The sequence below is a fragment of the Physeter macrocephalus genome, chromosome 11 (assembly GCF_002837175.3).
Source record: "Physeter macrocephalus isolate SW-GA chromosome 11, ASM283717v5, whole genome shotgun sequence".
In the NCBI taxonomy this organism is placed as follows: domain Eukaryota; kingdom Metazoa; phylum Chordata; class Mammalia; order Artiodactyla; family Physeteridae; genus Physeter; species Physeter macrocephalus.
Window position 1 is genome coordinate 52,594,782 of NC_041224.1, and position 12,878 is coordinate 52,607,659.

At 43.7% G+C, this 12,878-nt stretch overlaps 1 long non-coding RNA gene across 1 annotated transcript; it reads left to right on the plus strand.

Annotated features, from left to right (window-relative positions):
- Nucleotides 1-108: 108 nt before the first annotated feature.
- Nucleotides 109-11,972, plus strand: LOC129392527 (uncharacterized). The gene is made up of 3 exons (XR_008618568.1): nt 109-164; nt 6,907-7,047; nt 11,851-11,972. It is a non-coding gene; the product is annotated as an uncharacterized lncRNA (long non-coding RNA).
- Nucleotides 11,973-12,878: the final 906 nt, after the last annotated feature.

The window sequence follows — 12,878 nt, forward strand, 5'->3', positions numbered from 1 at the left end:
AGTTCCTAGTGCGTGCTGTGTGCCCACGCTACGACCTTGGTGGATGTTCACTCATTTCATTATAACAGCAACGAGTTGAGTTAAATACTGTTTGTTTCCCCATTTTACAGATGAGAAAACTGAGTCATGTAAAGGTGAAGCAGCTTGCCCCAAATCCTGCAGCGGTAAGTGGGAGGCATGATCAAACCTGGCAGCCTACTTCCACAGCCTGGGCACGTACCCTACCCTACCCCTAAAGATACAGCCTTGCCTAACTTTTTTTTTTTTGGGCCACGCCATGCTGCATGCGGGATCTTAGTTCCCCGACCAGGGATCAAACCCGAGTCCCCTGCATTGGGAGCACAGAGTCCTAACCACTGGACCACCAGGGAAGTCCCCAGCCTTGCTTCCCACATAACTCGGACTTGCCAGGCCACTGACTCCAGCCCCGTCTCTGCATGACCTTACAATTCTGCCATCTGAGTCGCTGTGCATTTTAACGCCCCAATTCCAAATACCAAAGAGAGGCAATCTTATTAGCTTTGCTTGGGTCAGATGTCTTCCTCTGGTTGTATCAGTGAAGGTGAGGTAGTTGATGCCACAGGACTGTAGGATCATAGGCATTTCATCCCCTGTCCTTGGCTGTCCGAGGTAGTGGACTGTGGCTCTGTGCATTGGGAGATGGGTTGTGTTGGGTGAGTACAGAGCAGAATAGAAAGACAGCCCCCTCTGAATTGTGTTCATCCCACTAGGCTTTCAGCCTGAAAAAAAAAAATCACAAACCACTCGGGACATCCTGGAAACTCAATGGTAACTATGTGGAGTTTTTCTGTCACTGCTGTGTGACCTTGGGTGGTTCTTAACCTCTCTGAGTCTCATTTTTCTTATCTGCAGAATAGAGATTAAAATAATTTAAAAGAGGGAGCTGGTTTATCATTTTCAAAATACTGAAGTAATTTATGCAATACATATTAGGTATCAGATGGTGAAAAATGGGGCCTGGGGAGGGCAGAAAATATGTGGGGGTCCATGTTTCGGTCCAAAGTGTCCCATTATCTGCGGGGACTGTGTATGGGCAGTGATTAACCTCTGAAGAAAGCGATAGCCCAGCCTGAGACAGAGAAGAGCAGTAGAGCCCGTATGACGAAATAAGCAGATGGGACCGGCATGGGGATAATCCCTGAATGAGGGGAAGGGCTGGGTAGATCCTCAAGCTAGTTGGTCTCATCTGTGGAGCAGGTGTGGCTTCCCCAGGAGCATTGAGAGGGTTGTGATGGGTGGGATCAGAGCTGGGGAAGGACAGACTCCACATCAGGAGGGGTAAAGATAGATACGGAGGTTGAGTATGCAGAGCCCAGAGTTCAAGTTGGGAATTGAGATTCAGAACCATGGGGGCTGAACCCAAATGGCTGGCTGGCATTTCAGGCTTTTTTGTATATAAACTGGAAGACTCAGCGTGTGGCTGGGCTGGATGACAAAAGGTGTGCATCAGGAGCAGACAGTCGTCAGCGTTGTGCTCAGGAAAAACTGCCAGGTGAATTCAGTATCCTTTCAAAGAGCAGCAGTACTGTAGAATTACACATAGGATAATGTGCAGAAGATTGTGTTTCTCATTCTGAGGTTTGGGTCCAGTTAAAGTCAAAAACATCTTTTGTCATCCGTATAAATCCAGAGTTAAAGGACTTTTCTAGGTATCCTTTTATATAGATACTTGCACTGCAGATCCACCTATTAGAGTCAAATTACTGGCTATGGTAGACAGTATGGAACATGTCTCCCAATGATCCCTACCTGCTGGTATTCACCCCTTGTGCGATCCCCTCCCCTGGAGTATGGCCTGGACTTGTTAACGCACTTCTCATGAATAGAATATGGCATGGGCTTCCCTGGTGGCGCAGTGGTTGAGAGTCCGCCTGCCGACGCAGGGGACGCAGGTTCGTGCCCCAGTCCGGGAAGATCCCACGTGCCGCGGAGCGGCTGGGCCCGTGAGCCGTGGCCGCTGAGCCTGCGCGTCCGGGGCCTGTGCTCCGCGACGGGAGAGGCCACAGCAGTGAGAGGCCCGCGTACTGCAAAAAAAAAAAAAAAAAAAAAATAGAATATGGCCGACATGGTGGCTTGTCACTCCTGAGATTAGGTTATAAAAGGATCCCCACCCCCCCATCTCATCACTTGTGCTGTGGAGGCAAGCTGTCCTGTTGTAAGTAGCCTCGTGGACAGGGCCGTGTGGTGTAGCCAAGAACTGAGGCCTTCAGTCCAATAGCCTGAAATAAACTGACACTTTCCAGCCATCATGTGAGTGAACTGAAGTGAATCCCCTCACCCCAAAGAAATGAAAGCAAGAACTTGGACAGTTGTATCCCTGTGTTCATAGCAGCGTTATTCACAACAGTCAAAAGGTGGAAACAGCCCAAGTGTCCACTGATGGTTGAATAGATATGCAAAACATTGCATATGCATGCAGTGGAATACTATTCAGCCATAAAAAGGAAGGCACTTCTGGCACATGCTACTACATGGACATTATGTTAAGTGCAATAAGCCAGTCACAAAAGGACAAATATTCTATGATCCCACTTGTACGAGGTACGTAGAGAAGTCAAATTCATAGGGACAGAGAGTAGCATGATAGTTGCCAGGGGCTGAGAGGTGCAGTGGGGAGGAGGGAGTTAACATCTAATCCATACGGAGTTTCAAGTGGGGAAGGTGTAAAAGTTCTGGAGATGGATGGTGGTGACAGTTGCACAACAATGTGAATGTACTGAATGCCACAGAACTGTACACTTAAAAGTGGTTAAAATAATAAATTTTACATATAGCTTACCACAATAATAATTTAGAAAAAAAGAACCAAAGAAGTGGAATTTATTAGGAGTGGGTTATTTTCATTGATTAAAGTTAAGGTGGAAAAGCGGGGTTGTCCTAGCCGTGCGAAGAGAATAATGCAAGTACAATAAACAGCTGGGAGGGGCGTGGCAATTAGAGTTATTCGCGGGCCTCAGGCGTTGGTATAAGACATGTTAGTGGTTTTGATAATTAGGTCTTTAGGATAAAATCCAGTGAGGAATGGTATTCCTGTCAGTGCTAGGCTTCCAATAATGAGGGCTGTTACGGTAAAAGGTACTGCTTTAAATAGGCCTTCTATTTTTCAAATGTCTTGTTCATCATGTAGGCTGTGAGTAATAGACCCAGAGCACATAAACAATATGGCCTTAAAAAAGGCGTGTGTGCAGATGTGGAGGAATGCTAGATAAGCCTGGTTAATACAGATTGTTACCATTATAAGGCCTAACTGGCTTGAAAGGGAAAAAACGACAGTTTTTTAAAGTATCATTTTGGGTAAGGGCGCATATTGCTGCAAATAGTGTAGTAATAGCCCCTAAGCATAATGCTATTGTTTGGATGAATTTATTATTTTCTGTTAAAGGGTAAAAGCGAATAAGTAGGAAAATACCTGCTACAACCATTGCGCTTGAGTGGAGTAAGGCTGAAACGGGGGTAGCGCCCTCTGTTGCTGAGGGAAGTCGTGGGTGAAGACCAAATTGGGTGGATTTTCCAGTTTCAGCTAATACGAGTCCTATTAGAGTAGGTTTGAGTGGCCTAGGTCAAGTATGAAGATTTGTTGCAGATCTCATGCGTTTGAGTTGAAGAGAAATCATGCTATTACTCTAATAAATCCAATGTCTCCGATAAGGTTACATAGAATTGCTTGGAGAGCAGCTGTATTTGCATCTGCTCAACCACACCATCATCCGATAAGAAGAAAAGATATAATTCCCACCCCTTCTCATCCAATAAAAAGTTGAAAAAGGTTGTTAACAGTGACAAGAATTAATATTGTGATAAGAAAGAGGAGTAAATTATTTAAAGAATCGGTTAATATTAGAATCTGAGTGTATATATCATATTGAAAATTCTATAATAAACCATCTTATAAATAATGCTACTGGTACAAATATTATTGAGAAATAGTCTGTTTTGAAGCTAAGTGATAATTTAAGGGTTTGGATGGTAATTCATCATCAGTTTGAGATAATTATTTCTTGGCCTGTATGAATGAATATTATTGTTGGAATTAAGCTAGTAACAAAAGCACATGAGATAGGGGTTTTTACGTATGGTGGATATTTGTTGCCTTTGTAAATGTTGGTGTTTGTTATTATAATTGGTATTGTTAATATAAAGAGTGTGACTAACGTGAAAGAGGAGAATAAGTTTATTACTTTTATTTGGAGTTGCACCCACCCGAGTCAAGACTTCAGCTGAGACTGCAGCCCTGGCAGTTTTACTACAATCTCATGAGAGGCAGTGAGCCAGAAATACCCAGCTAAGCCATATCCACATTTTTGACCCACAGAAACTGTGAGGTAATAAAATACGTGTTGTTTGAAGTCACTACATTTGGGGGTAATTTGTTATATACAATAATTAACACACCAGCACTGGGGAATCTTGACAGAATTTTTTTGTGGAAATGCCTGATGTTATGTTACAAATTACATTGTCCACATATATAATCCAATTTAATACACTTTCTGAGCAGGAAATGACCTTAAAAACATATCGAATGACATATATGCCTTATCACATTTAATCTTTGTAATTACCCTATTTGGTATATACTATTATTTCCATTTTGTGAGGGAGCAGATTATGGAAGCTAATTGGTGGAGGAGCAGGGATGTGAATCCATATCTATCCTTCTCTAAAGCCCAGGCTGGCATTTTTGCTCCAAGATAAGCCAACACCAAGACATAACGTGATAGGTTTAATAATCCCAAAGCTGATTGGAATCTCTGGATCAGTGGTCTCAGCATGTTCCCAGACCAGCAACATTGGCATCACCTGGGAAGTTGCTAGAAATATAAACTCTCGGGCCCCACCCCAGACCCACTGGATCAGAAACTCTGAGATGGGCTCAGCAACCTACTTTAACAAGTCCTGCAGATGATTCCAATGCAAGTGGAATTTGAGAATCACTGAGCTAGAGCTGCCCTGTAATACAATAGCCATTAGTCACGTCGACCATTTAAATTTAAATATAAATTAATCCAAATTAAATAAAATTTAAAATTCAGTTGCTCAGTTGCACTAGCCATATTTCACATGCCCAATAGCCACATGTGTTTAGTGGCTACAGTATTGTCCTGTGCAGATGTAGAACATTTCTATTGTCACAGAAAGTTCTGTTAGACAGCTCTGATCTACAGCAATAATTTCCTCACCTTTTCAACTGACAGCTCTGTCCACAACTCTGTACCTTCCTCGGTCAGCCTAGAACGAGCTTTGGACCCGGAACTTTCCTCCAGCCTCATCCCTACAATGTTATGTCAGTTGTCCCTAATAGAGATGATTTCCCAGGTCCTTATAAGGTTTTGTCTCATCTGCCAGTCCTGATCAGTAGATGTTGCTGCCTGGACTGAGTTGAGAAGGATCCGAAGGCTGGTGCCAGACCCAAGGGGAGGGGCCAAGGTGTGTAACCAAGGGCTGGGGCCAGCTGCAGATTCTCACCAGGACATCCCAGGCGTGGAGGATGCCCAGCAAGGGGTTGCCAGCCAGGGGACTTGAGTGATTCTTTTTTTTTTTTTTAACATCTTTATTGGAGTATAATTGCTTTACAATGTTGTGTTAGTTTCTGCTGTATAACAAAGTGAATCAGCTATACATATACATATATCCCCATATCCCCTCCCTCTTGCATCTCCCTCCCACCCTCCCTATCCCACCCCTCTAGGTGGTCACAGAGTACCAAGCTGATCTCCCTGTGCTATGCGGCTGCTTCCCACTAGCTATCTGTTTTACGTTTGGTAGTGTGTATATGACTTGAGTGATTCTGATGCCTCCTTGGGAGACGGATCCAGCAGGCCTGGATTAGGGTGAGCCAAAGTGGAAAATATAAAGGGACACCAAATACTCTGTAATTAAGATAAATAGTATGTCAATGCAGTACTTTTTAAAAATCAAAATTAATGCCACAAAGTGCACAATGAACAAAATACCAAACCTCCACAAACCATGCTGTGTGGAGCTATTTTGGACCTGAGGCAAAAAGAAAAATGTGTGCCCTATATACATGTTTTATGTAATTTTATTTAAATTTTTGACATTTGTGCCTGAGGGTTTTTTTGTTGTTAATTTAGATTTTTAGAAATATTGCACAAAAATACTATTTATTTTGATGGCTGAGGGTTTTGGCTGCTCTTCTCTTTATATTTAGCATTTGAGATGAGAGCTTACTCACCTCATTCTAATCCCGGCCCTGCCCAGAGATCCAGAAATTTGGAGCTAAATCCAGTTCTCAATTATTGTTATTAGCTTATCTCAGGCATGTCTGATTGCTTTAGGTGGTTTCTGGTCTGTTTTTATCCCTAATTGTCATGCTTTGTTTAATTTTCAAACTTGTGACCCAGTTTTTCTTGGTGGTAGGTTGGGACACAAAGAAAACAAAGCTCTGACCTTTCTGAGACTCAGAGGAGGATGGCAGGGGAGTGGGATGGAGAGGAGTGAAAATGCTTGCACGGTCTCCTCACTTGCTGTCATCATAGAGAGAGCTCTGCCACACCACTTGGCCAGCCCTTGGGATTCACTGTCCTTTGCTGCCCCTATGTGGAGAGAATAGAAACTTCTAGGGAATGTTTTTTTAAAAATTGTGGTACAGTTGATTTACAATATTATAGTAGTTTCAGGTGTACAATATAGTAATTCACAATTTTTAAAGATTATACTCCATTTATAGTTATAAAATATTGGCTATATTCCCTGTGCTGTACAATATATCCTTGTAGTTTATTTTATAGATAATAGCTTGTACTTCTTAATCCCCCACCCGTATCATGCCCCTCTCCCCCACCCCGTAACCACTAGTTTGTTCTCTATATCTGTGAGTCTGTTTCTGCTTTGTTATATTCACTAATTTGTTTTATTTTTTAGATTCCACATATAGGGAATATGTTTCGATAGGAAGAACCCAGAACGAAGGAATGCCTCTGTGGAAGAGCCCTTGGAGATCCTTGAACTCAACTCTCATTTTCTAGAACAGGAAACCAGAGAAATTAAAAGTGGGCTTTGCAGGTGAGGATGCGTGATAGTATGATAGACAAGCTGTAACCATAATAGTGACTCAGCACCAACTCTGCACTGGCTGGGACGTGGCAATGAACAAAACAGACCAAAATGTCTGCCTTTATAATTTTTGGCTGCGTTGGGTCTTTGTTGCTGAGCGCGGGCTATTCTCTAGCAGCAGCGAGCAGGGGCTACTCTTCGTTGCGTGCGCGGGTGTCTCATTGCGGTGGCTTCTCTTGTTGCGGAGCATGGGCTCTAGACACGTGAGCTTCAGTAGTTGTGGCACACGGGCTCAATAGCTGGGGTTCGCGGGCTCTAGAGCACAGGCTCAGTAGTTGTGGCACACGGGCTTAGTTCCTTCACGGCATGTAGGATCTTCCCGGACCAGGGCTCGAATCCGTGTCCCCTGCATGGGCAGGCGGATTCTTTTTTTTTTTTTTTTAATTTTTAAAAAAATTCTTATTTATTTATTTATCTTTAGTTGTGTTGGGTTTTCATTGCTGCCCGCAGGCTTTCTCTAGTTGGGGCGAGCGGGGGCTACTCTTCATTGCAGTGTGCGGACTTCTCATTGCGGTGGCTTCTCTTGTTGCGGAGCATGGGCTCTAGGTGCGCAAGCTTCAGTAGTTGTGGCACGTGGGCTCAGTAGTTGTGGCTCACGGGCTCTAGAGCATAAGCTCAGTAGTTTTGGCACACGGGCTTAGTTGCTCCACGGCATGTGGGATCTTCCCGGACCAGGGCTCGAACCCATGTCCCTTGCATTGGCAGGCGGATTCTTAACCACTGCGCCACCAGGGAAGCCCAGCAGGCGGATTCTTATCCACTGCGCCACCAGGGAAGCCCCTGGCTGCCTTGGTAGAGTTTCAAGTCTAGTGTGAGGTGGGGGTAGGGAGAGAAAATCAACAGGCAAGTAAATCCCAAGCCTGTCAGTTGATGGTAAGTGCTTTGGAAGAAAATAAAGCAGGGGCTGGGGGTAGGGGGTTCCAGGAAGGGAGGTGCCAGTCGCAGGAGGATGGCCAGGGAAGGCCCTGCTGAGATGTAAAGGCCTGATGGAGATAAGGGAGGAACCAGCCAGCTACCTGGGGGAAGAATTTACCTACATCTTCTTATTTTTATAAAATAACCCTATTTATAATTCAGACATTCCATATCCATCTAGCTGCTAATATGTTGTCCTTCTGGCTAAACAGTTAGCAGCTTTTTTCCCCCAGCTTTTGTGATCTCTGGATGCCTCATTGTCCCCTATTTGGCTTCTCAGTTTCCATACCCTGGATGACCAATTCTCTGTAGTAAATTCCCTGTGTGAAATACCTAGGGAGGTTTCTGTCTTTCTGAATGGACCCCGGCTGACATAATGAGTAAATTGCACCCGGGATTATCACTTGCTCTGCCCCATCACACACATGCTTTTCCTCCAGTGCCATGTAGATCTTTGTGATGGAAGAAATGTTCACATATTGAGGTATGGGTAAGTCATCCTGGTTTATACATGATCTGGCTTGAATTCATGTTAATGAGAATGGCCTGTTTTATGGCCTGTTTATCATGCATTGTACATCTGCTTTAACCATTAAGAGAAGAATACATTATCCAAAAGTAAAATATGTCCATTGTGAAGATAGGGATAAATGCCTCTCCCCACCCCTTCATAGTCCCCAGCTAGTACTTCTTCGAAGATAAGCTTCCCTTCCCAGATACCGAGGTCATGCTGACTCGCTATGTATGTGCTAATCTGCCTCATTTGAAACCTTGATGGAATGTACCTCTGTCATATTTGATGTTCTTTGATTCTGACAAGATACAAAACTGTGCTGAAAACCACTCTTCTCCAGAGGGCTTTCTTTCTTGGAAAGAAAGCTGTGCTCCCGGGCTATAATCCTCCGTTTGGCTGAACACAGCTCTCTTCTGTTCCTATTATAGATTGTTGATTGATTATTTGCATCGACATTTGGAACTTCCAGGTTTGTGCTTGCTGATAAGCCAACAGCACCTCTATTAGCCAAGGTGTTTTGAGTGTGCCCCACGTTGTGCTAGGCACTGATCTCTGTATCTGCCAAGAAGTCTGGACAGAGCAGCCCCTTTATCCCTGCCCCAGGTCCCTGCTGGTCTATCAGCAGCTCCCAGACCCTCAGCCGCGCACTCTAGAATCTGGCCAGGAACTCATATGTCCAACAGCTGCTGTACTGCTGCCCAAACCAGGATGGACAAGGCCACACACTGAGTTTCTTAAGTAAGACCTCGGCTTGTCCACTCTCTGCACAATGTTCTCAGCATCCTCAAACCCATCTGGACATTTGGACCAGTTTTCCACCTCTGGGTTTCACCCCAAGGGGGAGAAAAGGGAGGGCATGTTTGTCAGCTGTCCTCTCTCCTCCTCATGCCCCACTGGATGAAAGAGAAGGCTGGGTGTCCTATTTCTGCTTCCTGTCTGGACTGGCCTCCCACTCTGCCTTGTCCTCCTCATTCCAAGCCCCTGATGGTAGAAGGGGGTTCTTTCTGCACCATGGAGGCAGGTCTGGTTTATGACCAAGTCCATAGCTGTTGCTCCTACCAGGAAAAGAAATTTAGCAGGTTCTTTCTCTTGTGACAAAGCCTGGCTTTTGAGATTTGTCTAGGTGTTGAAGACAGCTATCTTGGGTTTCAAAAGTGAATGTGGACTACTTTCTCTTGGCATTCCTTCTGTCACCATTCCAGTTCCCTCTTCAGCAAACAGATACTTCCATAGAAGGAACTATCCATAGGGGACAGGCGGAAGGCAAGGTATGCAAATGACACAGTTAGTCAATTAGTTTATTTCAAAATATTATCCCATTACATATACCTGAATATCTTCCTCCTAGATTGTGATCTAGGATATTTCCCCAAATATCTCAAAATGTCTAAGAGAAGTCAGATGCTAACCATGAAAAGATGTATGGATTAACTACCGTTTCAGGTTTCCTTATGTTGTCTTCCATTATCACAGCTCCTTGTAGGGCAGTTTCCTGCCCCAGACTAGTTAGAAACTCCAATGAATAGTTCCAGATGGGCTAAGGTCTTTGATGAATGAAAAGTAAAATGAATTAACTGTTTAATTAATGCATGTTTAAAAAACTAATCTTTCTGAAGGGTCTGTGCTTGGGGTAAAATTCCAGAAGGAAGGTAAAAACATTGGGGACCACTGCATTAGTCATTCACTGAGCACATGCTCTATGGAAAGTGACATTTTGCACATTATCTCATTTACCTGTTATTTCTGGACACTGTGAAAAATAACTTTTATGGCAGACCTGTCTTAAACAGGCATTCCGAAAGCCAGGAGGTAAATTTCTCTGGCTTTATAAGACTCAAGAAGAAGAAATGTTTCAGCTTAACCTCATTTTGGCTCTTTTTCAACTATGGAAACTATAGAGCTATGAAGTCTCTCATTAGATGGAGCAATAAGGTAGATTTTTAAGAAGGAACAAAAAACCCCCCGACACTCCACCACCACCACCCCAACTTTCTTAAATAATGATGACCTGATACACGTATAGGACTTTGTAATTTACAAAACACTTTTGCCTAAAATACTTAGCCCTTATAACACCCCTGCGTTACTATTATTATTCTCATCCTTAGATAAAGAAACTAAAGTTACTAATTTTAATTGAACACCTACTATGTGCCAGATGCTTTAAAATTGTATATCTCATTTAATTTAGACAACAACACAATGAGTAAGAAATTACCTTTTAAATCTTACGAATAGGGAAACTAAATCTCAGGGGAGTTTGGTCAAGGTCATATAACCAGTGAAGCAAGGCTGAGCACCCACTTTCTTTGATATCAAGTCTAATGCATTTCCTACTACCACCTATTAGATCCCTCAAGCTTCTGGAAAGGAATTCCTATGTCAGAGCCTTCCTTTGCACAGATCCACTTAGGCCTGCATCTCACAGACCTGTAAAGCTGCAGAGGGGGAGCAAGGAACATGAGAAAGAGTTACCATTATAGCATCAGTGTGTAAAACTCATTAGTTTCAGCCTGAAAAAAAAAAATCCCTTTTTCCTTTTCTCACTCCTCCTTCTACCTTTCTCAGGTGTTTTCATAACATGTCCTTTTAGTAGTTTTCTACTGCCAGTTGTAGGTAGTTGTAGGTAGCTTGGCCTTGGGCCTTTGAATAAAGCCTTGTGGGTGTTCATTATTCTCAGATTGAAAATACTTGTTGCTGTTAAGAAGTTATTTCTTTACATGGTGATCCCCCGCCCCACTACAGCCCTGAATCCCTCTTAAAATATAAATTTATTCTAATGCCTAGAAAATAGACCAGTAGCTAATAGGTAGTTAATAAGTATTGTTGAATGAATGATTATTACTGAACACGTATTGAAATTTAAGAGTGGATGGTGTTGTTTCTGTTTGAAGCATCACCAAATAACACTAAATGTATGGAACACTCATTATCATAAACTTTACATTCAGGAGTCCTTCTGTGACTTGGCCACCTTCTAAATTATTCTAGAAATGTCGGTTTTGGTGACTGCCCACAACGGTTTAAATGAAATGGTTCTGCACACAATCTTTTGCCCAGATGGCTTATGCCCCTGGTCACAGCTGATTGGACCAAGGTAGACACCCTATCAAAGACAGCCAATCAGAGGTGAGCTAGTGACTTCTAATATGACTTGGTGCAAAAAGCTGAGTTGGTTCTATAGTTATTTAAACTTGCATGCAATCCCTTCTGCTTGCTAGGGGATGAAGGTGGTGAAGGAAGGTTGACATAAATTAGCGAATATCTGGGTTATGTGGATATTTATCCTACAGCTGCTTAGTGTACATTCTATATCTTGGAAGGGACAGGGAGAGAGACTTACAGAGATGGAGTGAGATACAGAGGCCCCTCGTCTTCTAGGAAAGTGACAAGGCTCTCTGGTGTCAAGCAGGTGACTGTGCTTCAGGCTTTGGCCCCGAGGCTGCCCCAGACAAAAGCGAGGCAGCTGATACACTGGCGAAGGAACACAAGGCAAGGAGTTGGAAGGTCTGTGTTTGCATCCTCACTACTGATTACAGGATGTGTGACCTTGGACAAAAATGTACGTTTTTAAAGAGCCCTGTGAATACATGTATGTCGATTAACAATACGTTAATAATAACACCTCTAGATGTCTGGGTTTCATAATTTAGTGTAGGTAAGAATCCTTGAGGTGCTTATTCTAAATGTGTTTTTTTCAGGATCCACCCCACAGAAAATCTGCTTTAGTAGTTGTGGAGTTTTATCCCCCATCCCTCAGGTGTGTCTGACTCAGTCCACAGACCACAACTTGAAAAGCCCTGCTCTGGATGAAGGAACTAAAAGCAGGAGACAAGTCCATCTCAGTCAGTGAGCCTCTTTCTGGCTGCTCAGTCGACCATGGCCACACTGCCTGGGTGCTGGAGAGTCTGTGTATTTAAGAGCCCTGTCACTTAAGGCACAAACTCCAGGTTGGGATCGGGAAGGGTCTTCTCACCTTCCTGAGCATTGCATCTAGGTGGGAGAGAACGAACCTAGGAAGGAATAAGCCAACCAAACAGGAGAGGAGTTGGGTATTTCTCCAGAAACCAGACATGGTTTTCTCTCCATGGATGTGGTGTGGAGACTTTATAGTTTGGGGGCTTAGCTGGCAAATGTGGGGGAAAAGGGGCCCAGGTGTCTGAAGGAACATCTGCTGAAAGTGCAGAGGGGCAGAGAAGCAGCCCCAGGGCAGAGGGCGATGAGAGAGCCCTACAGCCTGAGCAGAGAGCTGGTTAGGGTTAGAGCTATGGAGAGAATTCACTCTCGCTCAGAGATGGCTAAAGGAGATTCAGTGCCAACCTAAGAGATTCCCTGTGTCATTCTGCAGGGT